Source organism: Rattus rattus, chromosome 6 (assembly GCF_011064425.1).
Source record: "Rattus rattus isolate New Zealand chromosome 6, Rrattus_CSIRO_v1, whole genome shotgun sequence".
Lineage (NCBI taxonomy): Eukaryota > Metazoa > Chordata > Mammalia > Rodentia > Muridae > Rattus > Rattus rattus.
Window position 1 is genome coordinate 146,774,039 of NC_046159.1, and position 17,727 is coordinate 146,791,765.

General features: G+C 37.8%; 1 pseudogene; it reads left to right on the forward strand.

The window, feature by feature from the left end:
• LOC116904486 overlaps positions 1-14,159 on the forward strand; it is a 75,015-nt pseudogene extending 60,856 nt beyond the window's left edge.
• Positions 14,160-17,727: the final 3,568 nt, after the last annotated feature.

A 17,727-nucleotide genomic window follows, 5' to 3' on the forward strand; every position in this document is an offset into this window, starting at 1 on the left:
TTAAATGAGGGAAATGGTAACAAGTGAGGTATCAGACTCTGACTAGAATTACAGAAGACTACAAGAGATATACTGCATGTTTATCAACATATCATCATATAGGACAAAACAGAGGACTGAGTTCTGACAGTGTGATTATTCCAAGAAAATCAAAGCTTCAGTTAAAAGATATTCTTCACACAAAGACAGAAAAGCTAAGTTCTAGCCTAGACATCCCCCAAATTAAGTGGTAAGAAGTAATTGTGTGAGGAAGCAGACGTCAGACAAGTTGTCAGAACGCTGTCCCTTTGAATATACAAAAGACTATGTCGATTCTCGGGGTGTGGAGGCAACTTAATATTACACTGCGGCTCATTTGAAGCTCAGAGTAATTTAATCACTTAAAAAAACTTCTGATAATGTAAGTATAATTCATAACATGCAGAAATTAGTGACACCCAGCACAGTATTAAGAAAACGTCTTGAATATCTACTGATGACTGTTCAAGGTTCTGTTGTCATAAGATGATGGAGACTGAGCAAGAGGTTGACACATGTTAACAGCTGTGCAGACAGAAGTCTACCCTTGTAGTTTATTAGAACTGGAGAATCATCTACAAATACTTTCTCAGTTAATTTCTGTCACCTTCCAGAGGAGGGAGCAGAAGAGCTTATAGATGATGAGAGCGAAAAGGGCAGGCAGTGAAAGAGCTTTTGTTGTAACAAAGAATCCAAGTGAGAACCTCTGACGAGTCAGAAAAGCAGCTGGAAAAATCTACACACCGCCAAAGTAGCAAGAATATTGCATGTGCTCAGGGCTCAATCTACAGAAGTCTTAGCAATTTAAACAAGCCCCTTAGGCTCTCGGTGGAGCACACATTTTAACTTCTTTACTGTGCTATTTAACACAGCTATTTAAAAATCAAGGTAAGCTTTACTTGAGCACTTGATGCAGTCCAGCTGTCTTAGTCTGTTTCTACATTGAATGTCCTTTGCTGAAAGTCCTGGACCAACCCTTGAGTGTTCTCCAGTCTTATTTGCAACCTGCTTAGCTCCATAGGAAGCCATCTTTGAATTTAGCTACAGAATAGGATTAGATTCTTTTTTTTTTTTTTTTAAGTATTTTCCTACTTAAGCACCACCCAACTCTCTCTGTTTATCCTGATTTTCCTGATACCGGTTACTATTAGTTTTCTTAGACCACAGATCTGGTAACATCCACTGGGTTATACCATCCCTTGGTGTTACAAGCTGTAATTGCCCGTCTGTCTCCTGCTTGAATTTTACCTGGATCTACTCTTATCAGAAATGAATAGTTAATGTTTGAAGGCTGACGTAACATAAAATATATCATAAACTATCATCAGATAAAAAAACATGTCAATCAAATTTAAGGGTTACTTAGTTTTTATGTGTGGGAAGCAATCTAATTTGAAGTTTGTGGAAAGAAATAAATTATTTGCACCTGAAATATATTGTCAACATCTATGTCTATGTTTGTTGATTAATTATGGTAAATTCATTAAGATTCATTTTACATTGAAGAACTTCAATTAGTTTGAGTTCTTAAGTCAATGGAAAGATATTAATTCCTTTTCAAGTACATGTAACACTATATGCATTTCCAAGTCTACTTCAAATGTAAAATTTAATCAAATAAATATGAAAGGGTGGAAGTTTGGAGCTAAAGTTTTTAATTTCCATAAAATAAAGATATTAAATATGTTTCCAATAGCAATTTGCATGGCTCATGTTTATGTTTTTTATTTCCATATTGAAAGTAATGTCCGAGTCAAACATGTTCTCTTTTTTATGGTTCTCTTTATTTTTATTTATTTATTTATTTATTTATTTATTTATATTATTTATTTATGTATGTATGCTTCCCATGTGCACGTGCACACAGAAACCAGAAGATGTTGAACAAACCCCTGGAGCTGCAATTACAACAGTTGTATGCTCCTATGCATTAGGAACAACATGAGCATATAAATTTGGGTCCTTTGGCTGAATAGTGCTTACTCCTTTGTTTAAAACAAAATTTTTATTAATTATTTGAGAATTTCATCTGATGAATTTTAATTAGTATCTCCTCCCCAAACTCTTCTTCTTCTTCTTCTTTTTTTGATGGTTTAGAACTTAAATTCTTCTTATAGTCATCATCTTCATTATAATCTCCCTGCCAATTCAATTTTAAGGTCCCCCACCATCAACCCATGGAGTTCATACGTGTTAACCAGGCACTGTTGGGATGGAGCCTTGTCTGAAATATTGTTATCACACCAAGGGCCACATCATTAAAGGCTACTGATTCTCCTTCTTCTAGTAGCTGTTAAATAGCTTCTCAGCTAGTAGTGGGATTTTCTGCCTATCAGCCCCCATCCATCCTGGGATTTTTTTTTTTTCTGATTTGAGTTTGGACTTATCTTATGGTTGAGATCATAGTCAATGTGAGTTCACATATGAAAGTGGTTGGAAAACATCATTTTCCTTATCTACCACCTCTAGCTCTTAAAATCTTTCTACTCTGGTTCCAGGAGGATTCCTGAGCCTTTTGGGGGAAGGGTACATGACTGCCCTATTTATGTCTGCCCTGTTTATGGTTGAATGCTGACTCTTAACTGGTGAACTCTCTAGTTTCAGAAATAAATATTCTTCATATTTCATGGAAACAATTAAGAGTACATATTTTATAATATTGATTAACTAGTAGTGCTACAAAAATGTTCTTTCCTATAATATTATAAAGTCCCTATATCCTGCAGTTTTCTGAAGCTATAACTTATGACTCACTAAAGGTTTAAAAAGAACAGTATAGTGGTATTGTACAGAGAATAAAGTACTTTCAGTATGTGTCCTGAAATTCCTTTACATCCTCGAAGGTATTAAAATTAATTCCCATGACAAAAGAGTGGGAGATGTGTACTGCAGGAGTGGTGGGATATGCCTCTGCTCAGAACAGATTATGAAAATGTTGCATCCTCATTTTCATTTTATTCCAAGATAATCTTTCTGAGCAGAGCCACCCCTCTTTTTTTTTTTTTATTAACTTGAGTATTTCTTATATACATTTCGAGTGTTATTCCCTTTCCCCGGTTTCCCGGCAAACATCCCCTTCCCCCCTCCCCTTCCTTATGGGTGTTCCCCTCCCCCCCCCCCCCCCCTTGCTGCCCTCCCCCCCACAGTCTAGTTCACTAGGGGTTCAGTCTTAGCAGGACCCAGGGCTTCCCCTTCCACTGGTGCTCTTACTAGGATATTCATTGCAACCTACGAGGTCAGAGTCCAGGGTCAGTCCATGTATAGTCTTTGGGTAGTGGCTTAGTCCCTGGAAACTCTGGTTGGTTGGCATTGCTGTACATATGGGGTCACGAGCTCCTTCAAGCTCTTCCAGTTCTTTCTCTGATTCCTTCAACAGGGGTCCCGTTCTCAGTTCAGTGGTTTCCTGCTGTACGCCTGTATTTGCTGTATTCTGGCTGTGTCTCTGTGATCTGCATTCACATTTTGATCATCCCCTTGAGTTTCATTTGTTCTAGGCATCTAGGGTAATTCAAGCATTTGGGCTGACTTATCAATGAGTACCATGTACCTGTGATTGGGTTAGCTTACTCAGGATGATAGTTTCCAGTTCCAACCATTTGCCTACGAATTTCACAAAGTCATTGTTTTTGATAGCTGAGTAATATTCCATTGTGTAGATGTACCACATTTTCTGTATCCATTCTCTGTTGAAGGGCATCTGGGTTCTTTCCAGCTTCAATTATAAATAAGGCTGAACATAGTGGAGCACGTGTCTTTTTATATGTTGGGGCATCTTTTGGGTATATGCCCAGGAGAGGTATAGCTGGATCCTCAGGCAGTTCAATGTCCAATTTTCTGAGGAACCTCAGACTGATTTCCAGAATGGTGCAGCAGTCTGCAACCCCACCAACAATGGAGGAGTGTTCCCTTTCTCCACATCTCAGCATTTGCTGTCACCTGAGTTTTGATCTTAGGCCATTCTCACTGGTGTGAGGTGAAATCAGGGTTGTTTTGATTTTGCATTTCCTTATGACTAACCCATATAGTTTAATGCAAGCATGCCAGGAAGAATCTGAGGACTGAGCTCGTCAGTGCCCAAAGGATCAACCCCAGAAGAGCTTGGAAGCACTTGCTCCAGAGTTAGGTGCATCTGTAAATAACCGCTAAATTGCCCCCTCCCATGAGGCCCTAAGCCAGAAGAAAAGGCTAAAATTGCTCCCAGATTTTGAACCCAAGGAAGTTCTGAGATAACCTCTTGGTGCGAATGCTGGTGCAACTCTGACACTCCTGGAGGGAGATGAATTACTCTTTTAAAGCCATGGGGTATGCAACCAAACACTTCCATTTATCAAAGCCGATGGAGCAATAGAGAAGATCACCTCTCACCTCTCTCTCTCTCTCTCTCTCTCTCTCTCTCTCTCTCTCTCTCTCTCTCTCTCCTTCTTCCCTCCCTCCCTCATCCAATCACTTGTAATAACTAATTGGTTAGCTTGAGCCAAACAAAAAATAAAGGAAAAAAATTAATCAATGAATCAAGGTATAATTGTGTGCATGTTATTTTATTCAGATTGGTTTTAATGCAAAAAAATTATGAAATGGCACATTAAGAATTTAAAACAAAAACAAAGCACAAATGAGCCTCATAACAAAATCCTTTTTTTTAACTAGACCCATAATAACAAATTTCTGTCAATTGCAGGCCAAGGATAACAGATTGGATGAGGAGACAGAAGGTGATTATTTATGTGAAAGATAGACTAAGCATCCAGAATGTATCATGTGTTCACAAATTAAACACAGTGGCCACCATACCACACAGAGCATTTATTCATACTATACTGGTTTTGTTTTACCTCATTTAAAGCATACTTCAAAACTTTGATCTTCACAATGCGAATTATCCTTATACTTTTAAAGAAGAAGGAAATTCTACTGGTGTTTTGTTTAACCAGTGCCCTAGCTTTCATACATGAGCTAATTCTTTTTCCTAGTAGTTTGCTATTACAAGCTACTTCAGAGCTCCTTGTTGAAAATGTGCCACTTTGGAATATATTCCACAGGCAAATCTCCAGCTGTGATATTACTTTGACCAAATGTGCAAACATACTTTATACAGTTTGATGAATGGTGTCAAAAAGCCATACAGAAAGATCGCATCAATTCACACCTTCCACACACTGTGAGTGGCCATTTCTTCCTATAGTTTCCGTTACTCATTATGAAAAGTTCTGCATGTACTTAGTCACTTGACAAATGAACACATTTTCCAATTAATTACAAGTAGTTTCTAGTATTTTCATTAGAGTACATGTATGAGCTATCTGAATTTTTTGTTCTCTTAAGTGTTATTTTGCACATTTATTCTTTTATGTCATTTTTCTTTTGTTATCTTAGTTCTATGAGACACGTTTGTGCAATAGTGAAAGCTAGTAAGCAAGTTTTATATAAGTTTTCTAGGTTTTTTTGTCCATCTTAATTATCATTCTAATTAATTCCTTTTAATTGGTTTTACTTTAATAAAACTACCAACATTTTTTCCAAAGATTTGTCTGCATTTTGATAGTTAGTTTTGAAAAACTTCCAAGACTAAGAAGTCATTAATAAATAATAAAAGAATGGTTAAATGTAGGAAAGTGTGGAAATCTGACTTGAAATTGTCATATGGGTAGGTATGACGTCAATATGCAGAAATTCTGTAATCTTCTTCAAAGTAAACTTTATTGTCTGGCCCAAGTGAAGTTTTTCCAGAGCCTGCCAAATATTTACTAAGCAGGAAGTGAGCATCTCCCCTTCGCAGTGTCACTGAGTGTGATAGTCATTCCATAGCCCTCAGTAGAGAACCCCCTCCCAGCAGCAGGGCCCCAGTGATTTAGCAAAAGGAGTCAGAATTTCCACTGGCCAAGTTCTTTCCCAGTTCTTGAAAATTATAATTGGTAGACAGCCATCTTTTATAATAGTCTAGAAATTCACACTTTCCAAAGTTTCACTGCAGAGAACAAGCAGTCGTATCTAGCAAGACAATGAAGGCTTTATAAAGAAAGGATCATGACCAGCGTGAGTGCGTACTGCATGAAACCAGACCATGATGTTATGACCATTAAATCAGCATGTAGTAGAACACACTTTTTCCTAAAATATTTCAAAATAGCAAATGTGGTAAAAGAAATAATTTCAACCTTCTTTTCCTCTAGCCATATACTTTTATCCCTAAAAGATTGCAAAATAACAAATGTGTTTAAAGAACAATTTTCATCCCCCTTCTTTTCCTCTGCCCCCATCTTTTCAGATTCTTATTATGAGGCAGGATATTACAGCAGAAGACTTGAGTTATAGAAGCAGGCACCTTGAATTCTATTAGTTGTTGTCTTTGTGGCTTGTATTAGTCAGTTTTCTCTAGAGTAACAGAGGTTATAGAATAAGCCTCTCCATCTACCTACTATTTACCTATCTATAATATACACACACAGACACACACAGACACAGACACACAGACACAAACACACAAATACCTACACACACACACACACACACACACACACACACACACACACGAGATAATATTTGTTATAGTGACTTTCTGGCTGTGGTCCAGCTAATCCAATATTGGCTGGCTGTGAACAGAAAGTTTAAGCGTCCACTTGTTCAGTCCAAGAGGCTGGTTGTCCTAACTAGTTTTCGGTATACTCTGAAATCCCCAAGAAATAGACTCTCAGGACAGTGAAGGAAGGGATTTGGTAACAAGGAAGTGCAAGGAGGTAAAGAGAAAAGACTTCCTTCTTTAATGTCCTTCCACTGGCTTCAAGGAAAAAGTGTTACCCAAATTAGATCTGGATTAAGAATCTGGACTCAAGGTGTATCTTACGACCTCAATGTTGCAGACTAGAAGTACATCATCTTACTTTTAATTAATCAGAAATCTGTCTTAGTTGGACCCTAATCAATTCCAGGTGTAGTTAAGTTGATAAGCAAGATTGACAGTCAGAGTGGGTCCACCACCTTCTTTTACAAAAAGTGCCTCCATAGGTCTTGTTTTTTTCTTGATTCATTTATGTTTAAAGCAAGAATAACAAGCAAGGAAGAGATCTGATGGAGGTAGAGATGGGAAACACAATATAGTAATGGCAGTTATGATATGAAAGCAGAATTACCGATAGTAGAAAGATGGAAAATAAAACAAAATGATACATATATTGTCTTAGTTAGGGTTTCGTTGTTGTGAAGAGATACTATGACCACAGCAACTCTTATAAGAAAGAATAGTTAGTTGAGACTAGCCTACAGATTCAGAGGTTTAGTTCATTATTATCATGGTGAGAAGCATGGCCTTACACAGGCAGACTTGGTATTGGATGAGCCAAGAGTTTTATATCTTTATCCACAAGGATCAAGGAGGAGGCTGACTTGCACTGGGCAAAGCTTGAATGTATATATGAGACCTCAAAGTCAGCCTCCACAGTGACACACTTTTACTCACACTGCTTTATGACTGGTATTACCATGCATATACATACATACTTAAATACATAAACCTATTGGTATTTTATTTACTTTTCAATTATTGTGAGGAAACAGTATGGCAGAAGCAATTTATAGAAGGCAGAATCCATGTAAGGATTACTCTTTCAGATGGATAAAAAGCCATTAATATTATGGAAGAGTGGCAGCAGACAGGCATCTAAACTAGAGCTGAAAGTTGAGAGCTGGAGTCTCACATACTGACCTGCAAACAGTAAGCAGAAAAGACAAAACTGGGAATACACTGTAGCTTGAAAAATCTCAACTCTTGCCACCTGCACAATTCCTCCAGCAAAGCAACATCTCCTGCACTTTCCCAGATGATACCACCCTGGGAATCAATTATTCAACTTCCAGAGTATATGAAAAGGTATCCATCATTCAAATCATCACATTGCTATCTATAGAGACATACATGTATACAAATATAAAATATATTGCAAAAAAAGTGAAACCAACAGCTGAAAGTGGTATTAAATACTAAAGTGATTCTTTGGGCTATTTGTTAGTTACATATTAACTACTATGGATGGACACTTACTAAGAAAAAAGAAAATAATATTTAAATCAAGCCTCAGTGCTGCACATGTATATTTGAAAGAAGATACACATTCTTTTTATTAGACAGAGGTATTACTGTTCTCCTGACCTTTTATATACCTTCAACTTCAAGTGCCAAATAGAACCATATGCAGGAATATAACATGATCAAAGCTTAAAGAAACAGAAGTTTCAAATAATATACACAATTAAAGATAGAATCCAGCTGTATGCTATTGCGAAAACATTAGGTGGCAAGAAGAGTTTTCACTTTTACTTTATTACTATTATTATTAACCCACTTAAATTAGATTCACTTTTCCACCTTAATATTTATTTTCTTGCCAAAAGTGTAACAGATGGGAGAATTTTGAGTAATTGAAAACACTTATTGGTATGTCTTTCTGCTAAGATACATTATCACCAGTATAATTGTGACCTCTTAGCAAATGTTATTCTTTTTCTTCTCATGTCAGACATGTGATCATTTTTCCATCTATTATTATTATGTCCTGCTATATAACCTTTCAGAACAGCCCTTCTGTATACTGTAGCATACCTATGAGTCATATGATGACACCACGTACCAAAAAGATTAAGCTCCAAGGTAGCCACACAACTAATTTCCCAAGCAAGAAGTGAAGAAACAGTAAACTGAGAAAAGTCTGTATTGTTTCTATGTAAAACAAAAAACAGAAAAACCCCAAAAAAACAAAAAACAAAAATAAAAACAAACAAACAAAAAACACACCTACAGAAAACAATTAGGAGCAGAAAGAGGCCATAGTGTTGGAAGGAGAGCTAGAAGAAGACACCGATCTTATGATGTGTGGGCCTCTGTGCATGAACTCAGGAGTGCAGAAAAGGGTTTACATATGGGAGTATCTCATGAAGCAAAAATGCAGAACCACAAATCACAGCTTCTTTAAGCTTCAAATGTGATCGCAGAACTAAAATATACTCAGCAGTGTTGAAAGACCCTCTGGGTACACCCCATCTTTTAGATGATATTTGGATACAAGGATAGCGAATGGCAAAGGATTCACATACATGTGCATCATTATGGAAAGCTGTAGGGAAAGTATATTAAAGCCTCTAATCTGCCATACTTCCCACCAATATTTTCCAATAGTCAGATTACATTACGTTTAATATTAACAAGAAGAAACAAAGAATGTGTGCATCACTAATGGTGGCCAGGGCTCAGGTAGTCAGAGTACATGCTACATGATAATCAATTATATTTGTGTTCCGTTTTCATGTCTCTGTCTCTGCATTCAACAGGCTTCCTCTATTGTGTGACAAAGAAATATAACAAGTAAACACAAAAGCTAAACTCACCCATGTTAAATCGCAGCTAGTTTCAATCCTGTTACCCAAGCACATGCCTGTATGACTAGCTTCTCTTGCATGTTTCAATGTGCGCAAACATGTATTGTTTCATATATGAGCATAGTACACATTTAATAGTTAAAAATAAACAGGAAAGCATTCATATATTTCCCTTATACTAAAATTGCCAGTATATTTTCCTTATTGATAATTATAAACTATACTGTATTCATAGGATTGCAGTTGTGCATCTCTGTCTTGGCAAGATCTCCTGACATTGCTTTTACATGCTAATTTTTAGCTTTAAGCATCATGCAGGCTTTAATTGATTCCTTGAAAGAGTGAGCATCAAGTGTGTTCTCACTGAGCAATGAGGAAGGAGGATGTTTTCTGCATCCTTATTTAGTACTAACAATTCTACATTTAAGCCCCTTTAGTTGTGAAGTACAGTAAAATTTCACTTTACAGATGAGAAGTGTGTAATCAAGTCAGGCATCTTGATCGTCAAATGAGATAATTGATTTTTATAATTACAGTTTGATAGCGTTATGCCAGGAAACATTCATGAACACCAAAAGACCACCAAGGAGCCATTTCCAATGTAATCGCATTAGAGTGTCTTTACGTTAAAGTCAAGATTGGGCTTAATAACCACAGACCTATAGGATGGTTTGGTGAAGCAGCCCCCAACACTCATCTGGACAAAGGTTTATAGGAAATAGAAATAAATGGGGGGTGGGGTTTGTTCAGCCTGGCAGGGATCTAACTCAATGCCTATTGTAAGCGGACAGGTGGGTGCTCTGAAGCAAGACTGTATATACTCATGAGCAGTCTGAAAGTACATATGAAACAACCAGACTAATATTTGATTAGCTGTTGCTAGGGAGTAGCCGGAAGGTAACTCTGGCCAAGGACAAGCTGTGGGGTCCTTCCTGGTACTTGTGTGTATCTTGGGTTCAGCTGTGGGCCAAGTTCTCAGGCTTAATTTTTTTTTCTCTTAAGATGAAGGCCGGCTCCAAGATGGAGTAGGTTTGGCCTCTCAATAGCACTAATAGATTGTACTTTTTAAAGTGCTTTGAATGCTTTTGAAATCTAGTCTGTAAAGGTATACGCAAGTAAGTAAAATAATTATAACAATGTGCATTACGGTTTATTGAATAAATCGCTATATTTTTATAGACTTAACACTAATTCTTCACAAAGAATTAGCTTAGGTTCCATAAACCTCCAATTCTAGAAGAGTCTTACATATATCAAGTAAATAAATCTGCCAAAAATTAGCCGTTATCTTAGCACAATTTATGAAATATTATTTTATGACCTACAATTGTGAATTATTATTTACAAGGTAGGCAAATTATGTAAAATAAATGTCTTGCTATGCAGCTCAGGCTGGACTGAAGCCATGATCTTTCTACCTCAGCTTTTCAACTGCTGAAGTTATAGGTATACAGCACTAAGTGGTCAGTGGAGAAGGCCATTTTCTAAGGCATTTATTATACAATGCATATAAAGGCACTATGGAAACAAGGTTAGCTGTGGAGTAATGCTTCAGTACACCAAGCACTTGCTGTACGTATCTGAGAATCAGAGTTCAGAATCTCAGAATCTATATAGACACTTGGCAGGCATGGCTGTTTCCAGCCACTTCAACACCCTGGAGACAGGGGACATGCTCCACATGCCTGTCTGGAATAGATAGAAATGGTGAACTGTGGATTCAGTGAAATATCATGTCTTTATAAATAAACTGGTCGGCAAGAAATGAAGATGTATATCTACCCACCAACACACACACATACACACATACCTGATGTACACAGGCACATGGTCATAAAAGCAAGCAGAAAAAGGAAACAAGGTTTGCCTAATCAAAACTATAGTAAAACAAGTGGCCTCCAGCAGTCATGATTCAGGGGAAACTAAGTTTAATTTCAATTTTACCTTCACCGTAGAGAGGTACGTCTTTAATAGGTCAATTTAAATAATTGCATACTAACAGTGAGAAATTCTGTGTTCCTAATGAAGCAGTAAAGATTCAATCATTTCTCCTTTGCATCTGCAAAGCACCACTTAGCCCCCTTTATAGCCAACATCAAGTAAACAGCTCATGTGCAGGGATCTGCAGTAACAAGGAACAGATGAGACTTGGCCCCATGAGGACTTGCCATGAGCAAAAAAGTGCCATGCTGTTCAGAAAAATCTTGGCTTAGGAATGCTAGAATGACTAAATTTGATCATAAAAGGAAAAAAAAAACACTAAACAATCTTATCTCATCACTATTTAAACTTAAAATAATGTCACAGCATTGATGTTTCCTACAAAGCTCCAGAAAAAGAAGAGAAGTAGATTCAAAACAGTTATTACTTTCTTTCTTTCTTTCCTTTTCTTTCTTTCTTTCTTTCTTTCTTTCTTTCTTTCTTTCTTTCTTTCTCTCTTCCCTATTGTGAGTGAGTGAGTGAGTGTGTGTGTGTGTGTGTGTGTGTGTGTGTAGCATATCTGTCTACTCACTGTACATACTAGTGGATTCATATGGGCATTTTTATGCCACGTTGGATGTCAGAGGACAGTTGTAGAATTCAGTTCTCTCTACCGTGGGGCTTCCAGAGTGACCTCCGGGCTTCAAGCTTGGCAGCAAGTTTTCTCACTTCCTGAAACACTTTGCCAACTCTGGCTGCTTCATATCCTCCTATTTAGTATTAGCCCTACAATAATATAATGGTTTTACATGAGTCCGTAAAACACTCTATTTTGCAGATGCTTCAGGTAAACAAAACCTTAGGTCTAATCTTGAACTTCAGGTAAATGCACAGAACAAAGGGTAGGAACTAAGAATCATCTTCACTGAGTAGATTGTTGTAAGATGTTAAAAACGTGCAGGCGTAATAATAACAACTGATGAGTGTTAAAGGATCTTTTTCCCTTAAACTGTTGACTTTATGCTCTTTTACGTCATATAGTTGGGTTCTTATGAAGGTCACATAAGGAAGGACATATTCAATAATAATGTATAATTCTCATAGAGCCAGGGACAAATATTCCAGCTGTAATGTAATTTTACTCATGAACATAATTCAATTGATAAGATTGTTTCTGGACTAGTTGATAAAGTTTTAGGCAGGTATCCTGCCCTTTTTTTTTTTTCTAATAAGCAAAGCACCAATGACCACATGATATTTTTAATGATCATGAAATAATGTAGATGAATAGTGTGGAACTGTAAAATGTTCAGCCCATACTATTATTTACTACTTAATGCTCATTACATAGAAATTTCAATCCCAGAAATTATGCAAAATGTGAGCCATGACTGGCATGAACCTGCAACCCCAGTGCTATGCAAACAGGAGGATTACTAGGGCCGGTTGCCATCCAGCCTAACTCTAGGTTCAATGCGTGACTTTGCTCTAGGGGAGTAAGTGGCAGAGTGAAGGGACCAAGATATTTGACATCTCCCTCTACTCAAGCCTCTGTTGTACACAGGCAAGTATGTGCATACACACATGAACATGAATTATGCATATGTACACACAGAGGGGTGAAGTATACATAATCATTCTAGGTAAATGAACATGGAAGATATAAAATACTTAGACTATAATGATGATGTAATCATATAGTAGATAGAGTATATTAAATTCATATGTACTTTGGAAAGTTTAATAGTGAAAATGAGTAGCTAGCGAACTAGACATTATAAACTCCTCATGAGTGCTCTTCCAGAGGCGGGCAATCATCTCCAAGGCCCCGCCCCCGTGTGCCTTAGAAATGTCCAGCCACGTACTGGGGCCTAGCTGTGTGCCTTGGGAAGCTCGGTACTTAATGTCTTCCCCCACTGATCATCATTCGAGAGATCACTAAGTTGTTCGGACTGTAAGCGGTGAAATAACTTTCTCAGAATTTTCTCCTGAGCTTGACGCTGACAGACAGAATTGTAAGGAAAGCTGGCAATCTAGCAGATGTTTGTTTACGAAGTGGGTCCCGGGCGCGGGGGAACCGCAAGATTCGTATTCAATGCTGATATTGCTGAGTGGTTGAAAAGACACAGTTCATGGAGATGTGCTGACATATAAGGTAGAAAAGGTTTTTCCAGACGACATTAGAAGACAATGGGAAGATGATCCTCCAAATGTACATATTATTGGAAATCTGCCTTTTAGTGTTTCAACTCCATTAATTTTCAAGGGGCTTGAAAATATTTCTCTTAAAGATGGTCCTTTCATTTACGGCAGAACTAAGATGATGCTACCATTTCCAAAGGAAATGCCTGAGAGACTTGTAGACACTAGAGGAAGCAAACAGCGTGCAGTCGTCTTTCCATTAAGGCCCAGTACCTCTACAGTACCTCTTGAACATTTCTTTACCACAATTCCAGGAAAGGCTTTTGTTCCCAAAGCAGAGGTTGATGTAGGAGTGGTATTCCTTATGCTCTTGACACAGCCCAAGATCAAGCAGCCATTCAAGCTGGTAGAAAAAACTTGTCCAGAGTGTGTTTCAGTTTCGAAGCAAATATTGCCACTGAGGGCTTGGAATGTTATTCCCTGAAGTGCGACACCTAGAAAGCACTGGAAGGCTGTCACAGTTGGCCGACATCGATCCAACTCTCTGTCCCACTCAGCTCTCCCTCATGCATTATAAGAGTTTGTGTGATGGATACAGAAAAGGGTGTGGTGAAGACCCACACCTCTTTGCTTATAACTGCAGAGAAGAGCTCAAACAAAAGAAAAGGAGAGGACAAGAAAAAGACGTGGACTCTGAAAGCTGCGGGTTCTAACTGGTGACTTAGGGCTCCCACCTGACAGTCCCTATCCACAGTACAGATCTCCACTTAAGTATGTACTTCCCTACCACTCTGTAAAGACAAACACCGATGACCTCATGCCATTTACTAGTCAGCTTGGAAAGAAAATAAATACCAAGTAGATCCAGGGGGAAAGAATAACTAAATAGAATACAATATACAAATGAAAATTACCAAGATATATACTCCCAAGTCCGAAGCAGCTCTGTGAATGGCACAATGGGACATATGTCATCATGAAATGACTTTCCTAGTATTGATTTTAAGGTAGGAATTCAGGTAGAATTTGAATCTGATAGATGCAATGTTACATAATAATGAAATCATGAAGCTAGGCAGAATTGAAATTACAAATACAAATTCCTACCTGCTATTTTCATTGTCCTTGAATTTGTCATTTAACAGGACTCAAACTGTTTTTTTGTTTTTCTCTCTTTTCTTTGTTTTTTCTTTGTCATGGTTGTTTTTATGACTATTTTTTTTGTTTCTTCTCCATAAACTTAAAAATATAAAGGGTAAGATGAACCATTCTCTCTCTCTCTCTCTCTCTCTCTCTCTCTCTCTCTCTCTCTCTCTCTCTCCCCTCTCTCTCTCTCTCCCCCCCTCTCTCTCTCTCCTCTTGCTTTCTGCCTTTGTCTCTTCTTCCTCTTCTGAGTCTATGTGTGTAATACAAACCTGCTTTGCCGTGATATGTGAATGGCTATAAATGTCTTCTATGGTATGTCAGTAGGTTGAGTTGAAATGTTATGGCAGAAAGCTGGCTATGAGAGATGAGCAGGGTGCTGTTAACTGATTAATCCAATGGGGAGGCAGTGACTAGAGAACTGTGAAAGGCAGGTGGGCCTAAAGCAGGAAGGAAATGCTGTACCAGAGTCTGTCCAAGTCGTAACAGGAGGGAATAATTTCATATTCACTCTGTTTGTATTGACATTGAATAGCTCAACAAATCAAAGTCTCTAGATCTGAGTAGGAAATAAGTACTTCTCATGGATAACAACAGAGTGAATACAGCTAAGAACCTGATGGTGCTTACTATGGGCACCTGAGTCCAGAATGCACAAGAGCGCTTAAGATGGAAAGATTTGAGATTCGGGGACCCATAGATAATATTCAAGGTCTTGGAAACAGATAAAATATTCCAATAAGTATGTGAAGATCAAAAAGAGGTTAATTTCTAGACTCATTTCTCTAAGTATTGGCCATTGAAAATTAAGAAGAGAAAGAGAAGGAACAGTCTGAGGAGGAGAGGAGAAGGGAAGGAAGACAGGAGGGTGCATTGCAGTGAGATCAAGTGAGAAGTGCCTTCCTATGTTAACCTCAAATACTGTTTAACGATAATGTATGAGCCACGAATTTGGGTTTATACCAATAGAGACATTATTCTCAGTAAGACGGTTAGAGTTGGGGGTGACAGGTGGAGACCTAGTCAGATTAGGTTTAAGAGACATTACCAGGAGAGAAACCGAAGACAGCAGTGTAGATAATCTTGTCAAGAGATTTGGACATGAAAGGGATCAGGAGAACAAATCTGGAGATACCGTCTCTGATTTCAGAGAGGGAACTTCAACCTTACACTAAAGGAGCTCAGTAATATTCTCTCACACTTCTTTCTGTTCCTCAATTCAACTTCTCATAAAAGTACTCAAGACACAGCTACAACTAGCTGACTAAAGGACCACCCCCCCCAAAAAAAAAAAAAAAAACTAACAGAAGTTTTTGGAAAAAGTTTTCATTTAAATACTTGACATACAAATCATAGACATTTTCAGACTAGCACTTCAAAAACAGCTGCTCCAAGCTGGGCATTTTCAGTATTTTTCCATTAATATACAAACGTAAAGGTGGAGTAATTTGTACATTTATGTAACTGGTTTTTAGGTGAGCATACAGCTCTGTTGGCAAAGTGTTTGCCTCACATGCATGAAGCCGTTGGTTTAGACCTCAGCACTGTAAACACCAAACCCGGTGGCACATGCCTGTAATCCTAACAGTTGGGAGATAGAGGCAGAAAGATCACATGTGATCACCTACAGCTGCAGTATGAGACATGTATGTAGAAATATATACTTAGCTATATAAACACACACACACACACACACACGCACACACACACACACACACACGCACATCATACCATCACCACCACTATCACCACCACCACCACCACCACCACCACCACCACCACCACCACCACCAGCACAACAACCACAACAATCAACTAACGAAAAAGAAGGCCATGGATTTGCAATAAGTGAAGGAGGTTGATTTATGGGTTGTTTGGAAGGAGGAAAGGGAATCGGAAAATGGTTTAATTGTCATATAATCTCAAAAAAAATAAATTAAATAAACTATTTTACTTTAATGTTTCAGTATACTACAGTTGTCTTCAGACACACCAGAAGTGGGAATCTGATCCCATTACAGATGGTTGTGAACTCATGACCTCTAGAAGAGCAGTCAGTGCTCTTAACTGCTGAGCCATCTCTCCAGTTTAAATAAACTAAAAAATATATAATCCTCTTTGGCCCTGCCCACAGCAGCCAAGGAAGACACAGAAGAAAATGGTATCAAAGCATTAGTTGATTGTGGTGACTATAAATTACCTAGTGATCAATCCCTTCCTACTTCATTGCGAATGACATGACACTGCATGTTTGTTAACATGATTTGAGAAATGCTGCTGTTAGTGAATGCTTTTTAAAGTAAAGAGAAATGTAATCTGGAAGGGTAGGATGACCCACTAAAGATGCTGTAATATGACTTTAGAATGTCCTAGATTAGGCCCATCTTGGGGGGTGGGTGGGTAAAGGATATTTCAGGTAGACAGATCCTGAAGGAAATAAAATAAGATTAGAAATCATTTCCTGTCTGTTAATTATTTTCTTCGATGCACCTGGGAGGTATTAAAGGAAAAAAGTTCTTTCTTCTGTGACCTTTAATCATTTACAAGAAATGATTCAGCTCAACAAAAAACCAAGTACATGCTGGAGAAGAAATCAGAATAAATGTATATGTACACATATTCTGGAGACTGGGACTTCCAGAACCTAATATTCTACAAAGTATCTTTAGTCCCAAGAGAAAAAACAATAAAAACTATAATATTTTACAATACAAACCCAGCTAACTTACAAGGTCTTCCATGAATAAAGTGAATGAACTTATTTTTATAACGATTTCAAAACTGGGAACAAGGTAAAGCTTTTCCCCTCATTTTAATGAGGGAACAAAGATTGCCATGTATGTTTTCTAAGATCATAAAGCTAGAAAACTGTAAAAGTGGGATTGAGACTGTTAGAAATGATTATAAATCCAGCACTGTTGCCATAAAACAAAGCCGTAAGTCATAACAGGCTGCCAGGAGATGGTGTGATTTATGTACCAATTGGTAAAGGGGATCCAGGACACTGTGTCTTAAATTTAATTTTGTTAAACTCAGAGCAATTCATCTTATCCAACCAAGCAGTGTCAGTTAAAGTGACCGAGTTCTATTTGCTTCAGTGGAGGGCAGCTATGCCCACTCACATAGTCAACCATAGGT